The sequence below is a fragment of the Pinus tabuliformis genome, chromosome 7, assembly GCF_031772625.1.
Source record: "Pinus tabuliformis cultivar Carrire ecotype Pingquan chromosome 7, CPIR1, whole genome shotgun sequence".
NCBI lineage: Eukaryota > Viridiplantae > Streptophyta > Pinopsida > Pinales > Pinaceae > Pinus > Pinus tabuliformis.
In genome coordinates this window covers 851,119,823-851,134,628 of record NC_142293.1, presented here as the reverse complement: position 1 = coordinate 851,134,628, position 14,806 = coordinate 851,119,823, and positions in this window count along the sequence as shown.

Sequence of the window (14,806 nt, the reverse complement as noted above, 5' to 3'; positions counted from 1 at the left end):
TTGTCTCACATGGGCACATGTGCATTGTAATGTAACTTCTTATCAAGTGGAAGTTCAAGTGTCGATAGTTGGATATAACAATCATATAGTATATGAAGAGTCATGAGGGTAGATGAATTGTCACAAAGGGGAATGTCAAGGGTCACCCCACTGTTTGCTATAAATAGAACCTCATAACTCATTGTAGAGGCTTTTGGTCATCCATGCTTCGATAGGAGTATCTTAGAGAAAGCTTGGACAATATTGTAATGAGCCTTGGCTTCTCTACTGTGCAGAGCTAGTACATCTCTTTGGAGGAGCAGGTGGTTGTGGCTGTAACGTTCCACTATCAAAACTAGTGATTGGAGATGGATGTATTGTATGAATGGAACTTACACTTCTAAATATAACAGAGCCAACACGTTTCATGCATATGTTTTATTGTATTCTATGGTATCTAGTTTACTCTAAATGATATATATATGTGTGTGTGTGTGTGTGTGTGTTTGCTTACGCATGCATGTATGGACTATTCTATATAAGTATGTACATGAATCTTTCTAAAATGTGTTGTTGGTTTAACCATCACTTTGGATTTCTCTTTAACTTTCTTTCCATCTTGTGATGCATCTTCGCTCGTGTGTTCCCTTCCAATCCGCTTACTATTACAGGTTTCAAAGGGACACACTTACCTCACCCTCAGTGTGTTAAAACATCTCATGCATGTTCCTTGACTTGCTGCAGCTGTCACACCCTTGCTACCAATAGAGACATCTTACTTGCCTTTGTTCGAAATCGCGATCAAGGCATTACCATACAACCGACTGCTGGGACTCCTACAACAAACAGTTTGAGGTCTAATTGGGACTTCTTACCGAGGATATCCCCTGACATGTTAGCGAGTCCAGCAACGTCAACAGTTACCTAGTACCACCCAATCTAATCTCAAAGTTGGTCAATAGAGCATCATTATTAAGACTTGCAAGAGAGTTGATGAAGTATCTACTCATAGTGGAACAATACTTTAAAGGTGAAAGAATACATGAAAACTCTTATCAGTAGAACTTTAGGTGTCTTTTCATTATTCTTTGGCAGCCTCATTCAGAATAAAATTTCCTCATTCATGTTATGTCCTTTGAGTACCTATAAGTACCTTATGGGTCCAAGACATTCTGCAGGTAATCTAAGTCACTCTGAAAGGTAGCATCCTATGCCTTTAAGGGGCTTTCTAAATTTGCTCCTCCATCTACTAGTTGCAAAAGAAATGTTCATAATCCAAATCTAAAATGGTAGGAAACATGGGACTAGATCCTTCAATGTAAAATAGGTTTTAGAGGTTAACCCGTCGAGGCTATGGACACCTTCCAGCAATGGGTATTGACCTGTGATACCACTAGGCAAACCCATCGGGGCTATGGATGCTCGTGGGAAATGGGGCATTCTACCTAAAGAGGTGTCAACCAAACCAAGGCTTCTTATCTACACATATTATGGTTAGTCTATAGTGTTACAATAAAAGAAGCATACGTGGATGAAGTCAAGGGTAAAAATGAACTCCATAAATTTTCTGCTAAAGAATGGTCTTAAGGTAACGTTGAATCCTCTATTATTAGTTTTTCATGCTATATATAAGATGTATTATCTTAAGAGTGCGACCATGATCTTAGAAGCCTAATATACTCAACCGTGAAATTTATCTTTATTACTTGAATGAATGTAAATCTTTTGAGAGTGAAAAAGGGTTGACCAATTTAATATGGGGTTTTCATTTGTTGAGACTATTGATACTCTTTTATTTTCCTTTCTAAAGGAGAAGAACAAAATCCCTACTCTCATTTATATATGACTCTTTGAGCATAAGTGTTGCTAATATTTTGATGAAGTTTGTATAAGCAAGGAAATAGAAATCTCTGATATAGAATAGAAAATTTGGTTATACATAGAGGATGGATATTCACAAGGGATTTTTGGACACTGCTCATTTTTCATGCATTCATGCTAATTGTCATCAAATATTTATTGGAAATTTTAAAATAATGTGGCATTAGATGTAATTCATGATTATGATCAATTTGTATTTTCATGATCTTATGATCTTCTTTCTATGTGTTCAGGATTAGCACTCATAAATTGTGGGTTCACAATTTATTAGTAGCTCTTAGGTTTTGTTCTTAGTAGCTCTCAAATTGGTATCAAAAATTTTGTAGCAGTTTTGTGTGAGGACAGGCAAACTCTTCGCTTTGGGGGAGAAGTGATCCTCAAATCCCTTCCAGAACTTCAAATTCCTAGTATTATCTCTAGCATCTTCAACTAGTTGTTTTTCTCTTTAGTGGACCAACTTCTGTTCTCTTTAGCTTTCATCAACTTCCATTAGTTCTCAGCCTTGCTCCATTTCATCTTCAAATTTCAGTAGTCCACATCATGATTTTGCAGACATTTCATCATGTTCTACATAGTTTCCACTTCAGCATGCATTAGAATTCAAAGCAAAGGTAACTTGAGGTAAAACTAGTACAAATATTTTTAATTTACTAAGAACTTGGAAAACATGATGTATAACCACTATTACCCACTCCACACTTCACTATGCATTAGCACAACTACTCAATAAATCCTCCATATTCATTCCACTTGTCATGATGAACAATATACTTTGATAACAAGACCAGGAAATGAAAAGGAAATATGTGGTGTACAAATACAAAGCAACATAATGTCTTAAGTCATCCTAAAGAGGATGAAATCATTGTTTCTTATCCAAACAAAGAACCAAAAAGTAAATACTGGTCTTAAAATTGGTGTAAGATACAGAGTATAAAGATGTCCAAGTTCATATGACTACCATTCACCATCACTTTGATACCCTATCCACTTCTTTTCCTTCATCTCTAGCAGTTTCCAAAGTGTTGCTCCATAAGAACCAACACCTACACAAAAGAAACAATGTCACATTAGTCTATAAGAAGAGTATCATAAGTTCTTCACCTTGTTTGCATGAGGACATGCAAATCCTTGGGTTTGGGGGAGTGTTGGGCTCTAGTTTTGTCATATTTTCTTCTATATAAATACACTCATCATTACACCTTCTCCACGCATTTCATCAATAATATATCCATAATTACACCATAAACCTTCGTTATCTCTTATTATTCATCCTATGTGGTTAATACATAATTTTCCATATTTTTAGTGATTAAAATGATTATTATGCAATAGTTTTAGTGATGATGGTTTAATTATATGTTTCTATGTCCAAGCAACATGTTCCTATAGTTAGTATAGTACCAGACTGTGCTCATCCCGTACATTTTATGTGCTCTATGCTCATCCGGTACCAGACTGTGCTCATCCGGTATTGAATTAAAATCAAAATTTTGGAAGCTTCTAGAAGAAAATCGAGTACATGGGTTTTGTTCGGAACGACTTCGAAATGTGGGATCCTGAGTCAAAATTCACCCATCTCACATGTGTGGACCTCCAACTCAGGGGGAATATTTATGCAAAATAAATAATAAAAATCTCAAACTGCCAAATTGCACCTTGATTTGCATGCAAATGGAAAAATATATTTCCAAACGGGCAAATGAGTATCGAGAAAACATAGCCAGCTACATAGCCCTTCAATGGTTTCTAAAAATTCACAAAGAATAGAGAGGTATCGAAGGGTCTTTGACCCGAATTTGTAATTTCTGCATAAAAACCCAGAATTTTTTATTTTTCATTCTAAAAATCATAAAAATGGTTTTAACCAAAATCTGATTTGAGGGAATTCAGCTTTATCCATTCCTCCATGGATTTCATGTATAAATAAGCCTCACAGGGTTGTGAGAGAAAATAATTTTATCATTATGATCATTATTTGTAATGGAGGAGGAAGAGAGTTATGATTTCAATGTTGTAATTTGAGCTTAATTTTCGATATATGAAAGGTGATTGATTCCAAATTTGTGGTGCATCCTTGGAGTTCATTTGAAGTGCCTCTAGTAGAAATTTCCAGCTTGGGAGGGCCCCTCAAGATTGGTAATATGTTTCTCATTGTATTTTTAATTTAAATTTATTATTTGCTTTGTTTGCATGCATCTAGTATCATAGATTTCTTTGCAAACTCTATTTCTCAGGTTGTATGTTAGAATTATTGTTTTCTATTTTGAAGAATAGGAAAGGTTAAGACAGGAGATCTCACCACTCCCCTGCACATGCCATTAAGTGAAGACTCTTGTGATATCTCACATTTCCTTTAGTTTGTTTTATTTAGTTTAATTTGGTTTTCTCATAGCTTAGCTAACCATTACAAGAATCCATTGAAGGATAGAAAAACTAAAGTAAGCTACTCACGATTGATCACACATGAAAGACTGTGATCTAAGCCTTTATAGCACAATTTATTTATGTGTCCCAGTGATGAATCCTTAGTGGTAATAGCTTGCAGTTTGTTTTACTTTTCTCATATTGTCGTCGGATTTAGATTAGGCTATTCTATGCTCCAATCTTGCATTTCTTGTGCTTGAACCTCTAATTATACAACTCCCTAGTTGACAATTTAATATTTGGAATTAATAGTGTAAATATTTAGCCCGACATTTTTGGCGTCATTTCCGGGGAGGTGCTAAAGGGATTAGAGCATAGTTGCTTTCAAAAGTTTTCTGTGTGATCTTAGTTGCAGGGAAACTAGAGGGTAGAGAGTGTACGGTAAGACGTGAGTGAAGAGCCATGCATCCACTATGGTGGGGTTTCTCCAAAGTCTAGTTGTCTCTAATTGATTTTCTAGTTTCTTTTTCATATGCGTAGAATTAAAGGTAGGATCCAAAGCTTCATTTTTCCTTATTTTTTCTTTCCAAGTGTGTTTTTCTTTAGATTTATTCATGGAAATAAGAGAAGCCTAACTTGTGTGAACAAATAACTTAGTGACAACATGTTCTTAGTAGAATGGTGGCGCTTCGAGTACATGATTGGTTTGCTTGCATTTGTTTTATGTATGTTTCCTTTTCAATTCTCTAAGATTTTTAAAAGTTCTTGGGTACTATAAGAAACCCCCCCCCCCCCCCCCCCCCCTCTACACTAATCCATGTGTGAAACAAGACCCATCAACTAGCAACAAGGACTCAAAGATGATCAAGAGTTTGGAAGAACTCTTTCCATCCTAGCAACCATTGGGATCTTGATCTCTGCCTCTCAGAAAGAACAAATATGGGAAGCAGTCAATAACTTATTTGCCTCTCTAGAAGTGATAGAAAAACAAGATTTCCATGAGCTACATCCACAAGAAGATATAGAAGCCTCCTTTGATCACCAACATATAGAGGAGACTAAAGAATCATTCAATGGGGAGAAACTACTAGGACCTAAGATCGAGGAGTTCTTGACATGCATATCGCTAGATCTAGTATGCATCCAAGAGACAAACCATTCGAAAGAAGATGATCTGCGTTGCATGATAAAGGGAGATATGAAAAGTGGTATAAATGAGGAAGTAAACCATGAACATCAAGATTACATTGAACATTGGTTCTAGACGACAATAAGATTGAGCCACCACTCTCTTCTTCGACAACTCTTTACATCCTATCATTCAAGTCAGTTGGTTCCTCAGGTTCGGGTACGTATTAAAGTATATTGTTCAAACCTCAATGTCAGTATATCCTTAATATTGTTATGCATGTGGCTTCAATGGAATTATTCATATACTTGAAAATGGATCCTTTCTTAGGTTAGGTAGGATAGTAAATAAGAAAATAAATGTTGCATATAGTTGTTAGTTTGGTGCAACATCATTTTTATGTCTTCTGCAATAATTAGCACTGTCAATCTAATACACTAATATTAAGGGAGTATTGTTGCTCCCATAATTGTTAATATGTTTTCAGTTGATAGATATTTTTCCAAGTTTTCTAAATAAATGAGGCCATGACGATTTATTGGAATTTTGCAGGCATTATCTTTTCAGCTGGATTGGGAGAACATCTTCATGACTGATTCAGGGAAGTAATTGTATTTATTTTGGTTCTATTGTTTCATTAAAATGTATTTCATTCTGATATTTTGTTACCTAATATTGTTTTGGAACAGTTGAATCATTTTTCTTCAATTACTTTCCTAAAATTGGTTTCTCTAAAAACTACACTTTAACCTTTATTAGTTTTTCTCTACTATTTTTCTGAACTATTTTCCTTGAAGAAATTTACAGTTTAGGTAATCATTAATAATGCAAAACTAAAAAGAAAATAATTCAATTATCAAACCACAAAATTTTTGTCACAACAAATCATTTTCAAGAGATTTCCTTGTCATTCTTTATACAAAATTTCATATCATTTATAGCAATAACTCATAGCCATGTCTTTAATTATGACATGGGATTATATAAAGTTAAAATTCTATATTATGGGTTGTATAGGTAGCTATTACAACCTGATCTAATCTCAAAGTTGGTTAGTAGAGCATCCTTATTAAGACTTGCAAGAGAGTTGATGAAGTCTCTACTCATAGTGGAACACTACTTTAAAGGCGAAAGCATACATGAAAACTCTTATGAGTAGAACTTTAGGTGTCTTTTGGTTATTCTTTGGTAGCCTCATCCATTTCACAATAAAAATTACACATTCATGCTATGTCCTTTGAGTACCTATAAGTACCTTATGCGTCCAGACATTATGCAGGTAATATAAGTCACTCTGAAAGTGCCATCCTATGCCATTAAGGGGTTTTCTGAAGCCGCTCCCCCATCTACCAGTTGAAAAAGCAATGTTCATAAGCTAAATCTAAACGGGTAGGAAACATGGAACTAGAGCCTTTATTGATGTGACCATAATAACTTTGAATTTATTTTCTTGATAGTGTCTATTTTGAAGATCATAAGCCTTGTTGATAAAACCAACCCAAATATTCAAAACATTTGCGAAAATGATCAATCTAAGAAATTATGTTATGGGTTAGCCAATCATTGGCATAAAAACTAGATTTTATTAAGAGGAATCTATTTGCAGAGGTGAAAATATTTCAAGGAACAATATCCATCAGAGATCTTGTCTATTGATATGCTTTGACATTAGATTCGAGTTGTCCAAGAGAATCCTCCTGTTACATATGAATGGTTATAAATTCATTGTTGTAAGTGAAAAAAAAGGGGATCGATCTTTGATTTAGGGGGCCCACTGGTAGGTAAGATATTAAGGGAGAAATGTTGCATATGTAGTGATGGTGGAATCTTTTGTAAGCTAGAAATGTTGCACATGTAGTGATGGTGGAAACTTTTGTAAGATTTGTTATTCTAATTTGAGTCCATTAATAAATGTTTATAACTTTTGTTCCCAGGGTTGCTTTAATATTGTTTTTTTAAGCTTTTTGTAATTTTAATTCTGTAAACTTTTTGAAGGTTATTTATTCATGTTTTATGATTTGATTATGTGAACAATTAGTAAGCATTTTTGCATTTCTTTTTTGATATTGTTAATTTAGTTTAATTTTCTATAGAAATTGTATGATCCTTTAGTGGTTTGAATCTTAAGAATGACATTGATTTTGAGCATTACTATGATTCAAGTCATTGTGATTTGATTCTAGGATTTCGATTGTAAAGGATGTCATTTTTTCTAAATTGAATTGACAATTATATTGTAATAGTTTCGAATGTGTTATCATGTTTCATAGTTTATTGATTTATTTTATTCATTAATGGATTATCAAAACATCTTGTAAACTTTAGAAATCATTGCAGTTCTCCTTCTCTTTGGCTAAAACCAATAGTAGTTGTATTTCATGACATTTCTTATTGTATCAATATATAAGTGAATCTAGTTTGATCTTATTTTGTTTATAGAAGCTAAAGACCTGCATTTATGCATTTCTCTGGTTTTTCATCTTTACTTTCTTATCAAGAATTGTCACTATTTTAGATTAATTATTGCATCTTTATTTACTATCCTTATTCATTCTTCATTATTTATGTAAAACATAATATGTATTCATAACTTACGCTAGTTACACTGAGTTTGTTGTCATGAATCTTTATATATATGTATATAGTGTGTCATTATTTTATTTCCATTGTATACATATCATTGCATATATTTAGGATAGTTTTAGCGTAGTGTTTTCCTTGTCTTTTCCTTTTATTAAGGAAGAGGCAGAAGGTCAGCATAGCCTCTAAACCCATCGAGGATGACCACACCAAACAACTAGTGCTATTAAAGAGCTTCCGTTTAGGTTGTTTCTCTCTTGTTGACTAGGGTGCACAAAACCCACGTCAACAATATGGTTTCATCCTATAATTAATGTTCCTATCAAGTAATTGCTTCCATCCATTGCACTTATGAAGGTGTGAAAACTTTGATGAGTCTCTTGTAATATGAAGTCATATTTTTATGTACCAACTGAGAAATTTCATAATAGTGGTTTTCTACCATTATATATAACTTCAACATAAATCCATTGTAATAATTATGTTGAATTTATAGTCAACAACATCCACAGTTATTATCTGAAATTATATTAATGTCAATAAGCTCTAAGTTGATTTTTAAGTTGAGTTTGGAATATTGAAACTGGATGTAGAAGAAGATACGATTAAATTAGTCGACTTAGCTGAAGAAGGTTGTAAATAATAGTTTAAAATCAAAGTTTGGAATCCTCCTGTAACTTCCCTTTTCAATAGGTGCATCCCAATTGGATGAGATTGAAGTAACAAAAGTAAATGAGGTTTTATCCATGATCGAGATGAATTGTTTGGATATATTCTCCATTCATGTATTAACCTTGATATAACAAATTTTCATCAAGATCAATCGAAAATCGCTTACATATGAATTATGTGTAACACCAACCCCCAATAACTATATATGTTGGGCATGTAATGTTATAGTTCTAACTAACCAATAAAGAAGTTTCTTTTTTTAACACGATCAGTTACTTATGTATTATAAAACTTCAAGGAACTAGTCCTGTTACATAAGATAGAGGGAGCAGAGAGGGTAGGATCCAAAATTGGTACGCAGACCTTTGATCCTTGATGGTGGACTTGTGAAATGCAGTTTGAAAAAGATAACGGCTATATTGCCGTACGAACAAGCCTACTAGAAAACAAAATTTATAAGACATAGATCAAGCTACAGTTGCTGGTTGACAGAATCATCACGCTGAGGCTCCTTTTTTGTGCTAGCCCTTGTCGAGGCCTCTGCTTGCATGCTCTGAGTTATTGATTTGATATGAGCAATGGCTACTTCCATATGGTTTCATTTTTCCTTGAGACCTTCGATCTCCGCTTTCTGTTTCTCCAGCTTTTTTCTTTTTGATTTACTATCATCTTGGAATTCCTCCTTGAGATCGTTGAAGTGATTTATGAATCTTGCTATCATTAAACAGTGAGCTTTGCACAAAGTGCAGCTACTGTTGGTGATTACTCACTCCAGGGGGTTCTCAGCTGGATCACGTTCTGCTGGATTCTCGGCCATTTCAGAACCTCTCTTGGGGGAAGCTTGAAGGAGATGATATAGAGGGGAGAAGCAAGGGGGGCAGAAGGGAGAGGGGGGGAGGGGAAAAGATGATACTAACCAATAAAGAAGTTAACACTGAAATTTATTCTCTATTTAACAACTTGCAACATTATAATATCGAAGTTTAAAGGAAAATCTACCAACTCTAAGTTTAGGTCATCATTAATGTAGGAATCAATTTTATCGGTGAACTCTATTCGATTTTTTTTTATATATCTGTACAAAATCAATTAACAATTTAGAACCATATATTTTCCTCAAGGTACAATAATGTACAATTCATTGATTGATCATATTAATACATTTCTATTCTTTACAGGCCTGATAATATATAAATTACTTTAGTGCAATCATACATCATTAATGGAATCGTGATATAATGAACCAAAATTACAATTTTAACATTACTTAAAGAATTTCTACATTAAATTCTTTATAACATTAGAATACAGTTACCCATTATTGTGCCTTGATGTCCAAATCCAATTCTCCATGCGACTATAACATTTGACTTCAACATTGAGAAGTCTTTGTCTCTCCTATATTTTCACAATTTGCCCAACTTTTCTAGCTCAACAATGAATCTCTCTGCCATCTCCTTGGGTACTATTCTTCCCCGCAGATCCTTGACCTACGATGGGGATTTATGGAAGACGAGTGCACTAGTAGGTGGAGGAGAGCTTTAAATCTCAAAAGGTTCTCACTCACAAGGCCTCCACTTTGACCAAGCTCACCATAGATTTTAATTGTCGCATAAAATGCAAATTATAATTAGGGCACTCATCCAACAATAGGGTGCTCAAAAAGTCCCTTTCTTGCAAATTTCTTCTTTTTTCATAGAAAGTTTCAATAGTGAAACTTGGCACCTCATGAAAAATAATTATTTTCTTTATTCCAATATTTTGATTATTCAATGTCAATCCCTCACCGAATCTCTCATGAAATTATTTTCTTAATTTCTTTTTAAAAAACTATTTTCCCTCACCCACACATGTTTCCCTAGTTCTTCCCGTAGTTGTCCCTTGATCCTAATTTGAACTCTCCATTTTATGTTCATTAACTTAAGTGAATAAGTAGGTTCCAATTTTTTGTCCCCCAACTACCCCCTAACTTTTCTCAAGTTAAAACCTTAGTTGGAGATTTTGTGTTATGTTTTTGGCCACATGGCGGTTCTCTTATGAAATCCATTTTCCATAAATTTTAATTTCTTGGTAAGAGTAGATTGTCATTGAATTAATGTTTCTATTTTGAATTTATGTCACCATGTTCTTTTGGTATTAGGACAATTTAGATACTTATGAGTTATTTACCTTTTTTAAGTTTTTCCAAGTGTGAAGATGATTGTTATGGTTATTATTAGATTGAACTTTTATATCTACACCTATTATTCCCTTTCCAAATCTTTTAACTTATAAATTAATTTTTCCTTTAAGAAAAAATTATTTATATTGTGTATTTTAGTGCTTATAAATTCATGAGCATGAACCATCATTTACCTTTCAAATGTTAATGATGCTAAGGGTTCCAAGTCATTCGTGCCCTTCAAGAACATGTCCTTGAAGTTCCAAGGTGCCACGATGCTTTTCCTTCATGCATCCATGACTAAAGAGGGGAACATGGGCACGACGGTGGAGATCATTTTCATCTCTTGTGTCACCCTTTGTTGTGAGATGAATGGTGATGAGGATCAATGAATATGACTTGATGTGTGCACTGTAGTAAATCCTTGTGAGCGACCCTATCTGATGTCTGTCCTCATAACACCGTGAGTTATAAGGCGGAGACATTCCAACACCGTCTAGCCCAAGTCATAAAGGGAGTGTTAATGGGTAGAAATAGGAATATTGTCCCGCCCCTCTCATGAAATTTGATTTGTACTTTACAATCCTATCACCCATGTGTGATTCCTTCAGCCAAGAACGTGACTTGTACCTGAAACCACTAATATGCTGTCAATAATCATAACAACATATCATTTGCAAATCAAATTCTAGCATTAATTGTACTCAAACGACCAAAACAGAATTTTTTAATTCATCACATGTATATTTTTGAAGGTGGTCTCCTGCCACTCTCAAACAACTATCAGTAATATATGGTCCCAAAGATAATCATCAAAGTATATAAACATGATAGAACATCACTGAATTCATCAATAGTCATATGTAACATAACCATCAATTTAATCCAAACTAAACTTGAAATAAATACGTCATTACTTATCATTACAAGGAATAATAATAATAATAACTAGATCAATCAACCTTAATGTCCTCAAAAAATAAAGTAGAAGCTTGTCTTAAATGTCTAAATAAGACTAAAGAATATGTCTCATAGTTAAGGTACAAGAGGGCATTACATTGAACTGTTAGGTGAGATGTTGTAATAAAGTGTTGAATAAAAACATAATAATGTTAAAACATAATGTCAACTCAATTAAAAATAATAATAATAAGTGGAAAAATGTCAACTCAATTAAAAATAATAATAATAAGTGGAAAAATGTCAACTAAATTAAAAATAATAATAATAAGTCGAAAATTATTATAAAAACAATAAGTAACTGAATCTAATATGCTATATTGCATTTTTTTTAGCCTAGAGAGGTGTATTCTTCAGCCTAGTATGAGGGCCATGAGTGATTATGTCCTTCTTCAGCCTAGTATGAGGACTATGTGGGATTATGTCATTCTTCAGCTTAGTATAAGGGCTATGTGTGATTATGTCCTTGATACATGTCCTTTTAAAATTAAGAAATAAATATTTAATTAAATGAATATTTACCATTTACAATAAAGATTTAATTATTTTAAACTATAAAAATAAATTTTGAAATTACTATTTAATTTTTCATAGTCAACTCTTTGTAATTTACATGATTTTAATTTTTGTTTAAATGGTTATTTTTATTTTTATCTCTCATTAATATTTAATATTTAATATTTAGAGTTATTACACTATAATTAATTTATTATAACTGATTAATATACATATTAATTTAATAGTATTATTATAAATTACTTATAAATAATTTTATTTTTGTTGAATTTAGACTTTTGTGATCCATACCAAGTATTGAGAAGATTTTTCGGCGAAAATCACATCATAATTCATTTTTCGACCTGTTTCAAACCAACAAGTGTGGTTCATCGTGAGGACAAGTTGAACTAGATCATGGCAGCGATTTAAATAGAGATCGGAAACTGTATTGGACCGAGGGATAAGGATAGGAAAATTCAATTAATTCAAAAAATAGTTTTGTTAAATTTATTACTCTATTTGATTAATTTTAATTGTTTATATTTAATGAGAATAAACTAATAATAGCTTTATTATTATTATTATCTTTAATAATATGAGATGTATCATGAAGTAAGTGTTTCGAGGTGTATTACCAATCATTTAATTTATATGGTTGCACTAGTTAATAAAATTTTACATTCCCAAAAGAAGATTTACACCTTGAGGGATTTGATTCCTCTTAGACATATAGATCGAGCTAATGGATCTAGCCTAATATTCATAAAATTACAAACAATTTCTTATTTAATAATAATAATAATAATAATATGCATATCACGTTTTATACATAAGAAAGAAAAATAGCATTCAAATATATGTAACTACATGTATTATTAAAAAAAAAAAAAAATTAGAAATAAGAATATTATATAGATGTGTGAAATACATATAAAATATTAATAAGAACTATAAATTATCTTATTATTTAAATTAAAATAATAACGATTCATATTCATAACCATAATAAATTCTGTCAACACTCCATCGACCATATAGAAGAACATTCATAACCATGATACTTTAAAAATATATAATAAACATATAAAAACTTAATATTTATAATAAAAAGTTTTTAAGAGTTCTTTCTCACATATAAACTAAAAAAATGCCACGGATGTGAATCCTGAATATTTTATGTATAGAGATGTGAATATAGATATAAATAGTATTATAAAAAATGTATTTCTCTCTAACTAAAAATACCATATGTATATATGTTGAATATTTTATGTATAGAAATGTGAAATTTATACAAATATAATTAGTATTAAAAAAAATCTCACATATAGATATAAATTAAAAAATGTCATGCATAAATATGTTGAATATTTTATATATAGAGATGTGAAATTTATATAATATAAATAGTATCATAAAAAATCAATATAGACTTTTGGAATGACCAAAAATATCAAATCTCTCTATATATAAACCATTTTCAAATTTTACACATAAAAATGTTGCATTTTAAGAGATTTTAAACATAATAAATTTAGAATTAAAATAGATTTATGTTAATATTAAATATATATGTAAAACAAAATACTCAATATTTGTGAATATTTAACTAAATTTTAAAAAATTATAATAAAATAAATTCTATGGATTACATAAGCTTAAATTCAAGAAAGTAGAATTTAATAAAATAAATTTAAAAAATTATTTTCAAAATTATAATAAAATAAAAATATATTAAAAAATTTTAAAAAATTGTTTTTTTCAAACACCCTTTTATAGGTTTTTAAATTGTAATATTGTATGAATGGATTTTGCAGATTTAGAATGATGATTGCAGCCTCATCGATTCTTATGAAGCCTTGCAGGGAAAAATGCATTTAATTGAAATTGTTTTTTTTTTAGGGGGGAGGGGCATCCTGGCCGAAGAAGCAACATATACAATATATACATCATCTGTACATCAGAATTGAAACCAACATCTATTATGAGCTATGTTGGCGAAACACAATGTTACAATAAGCTGCAGAGCAGTGCATCATGCAAGGTGAATCGAACCCGGGTGGGGGGCCACAAGCCGACCGTCCCAACCACCAGGCCAAACGACCAAGCATTTAATTGAAATTGTTATCAGGATATATATATATATATATATATATATAATCAAAATTTATCATAGATACCAACCAATTATTTTAGATCTTTGGCGCAGCCTGAACCATTAAGAAAACCTTATGGACTTCTGAGAAGCGACGGAGAACTTTCCCAGGGAACTATCAACCTAATCTCTATCAAATTTGTTTTTTTTAAATGGGAGGGGCTAGTTCCCAGGAGAAGCAGCATGGGGCCCTCTTTTAATTACATTATACTATCAGACTGAGCTGACAAACCATCAAATCAACACATACATTAGCTGTAAACAGCCGTCATATCGAGCAGGGAATACGCTGCAGCACTGGGGCGCAGCTCAGCAGGGTTTGAACCTGGCCAGGGAGCGTGTAAACCGATCACCCCGACCAATACATCACAGGAAAAATTGATATTAATATAAATGGGATGTTTTAGAATAATTTTGATTCATT